Genomic DNA, 447 nt, shown 5'->3' on the forward strand with positions numbered 1-447 from the left:
TCAAAGCTGAAGTTTTCAAACATTGACCTAGAACCCATTGAAGAACTAAAAGTGGCCATCCGTCAAGAAATCTCCGCGATTCCACTCGATATGCTGGCGAGAGTAATGGACAACTTTCTAGAATGGCTCCATATGTGCGTTGCTCGTCAAGGCAATCATTTAGACGATATTATTTTTAAAAAATAACTATAAAAAACCTTATTTAATGTAGTTTTAATAAATAAAAAAAAATGTTCATATCTTGTATAGTTTTTTTTTATTCACCTCGGAAATGTGGGAGTCCATTATGCCGCACCCTGTACATAGTTTGTAACGAGAAATCATTACCCGGCATTTAGTGATTTATACCGTCACGCGCTCCAACGAAGTGAGCCGCCGTCAACACAGTTGCCGGCCACCGCTCACGCCAAATCTTATCAACAAAGCGCGCTATCAGCAACAACCGTT

The sequence above is a fragment of the Acyrthosiphon pisum genome, chromosome X (genome assembly GCF_005508785.2).
Source record: "Acyrthosiphon pisum isolate AL4f chromosome X, pea_aphid_22Mar2018_4r6ur, whole genome shotgun sequence".
In the NCBI taxonomy this organism is placed as follows: Eukaryota; Metazoa; Arthropoda; class Insecta; order Hemiptera; family Aphididae; genus Acyrthosiphon; species Acyrthosiphon pisum.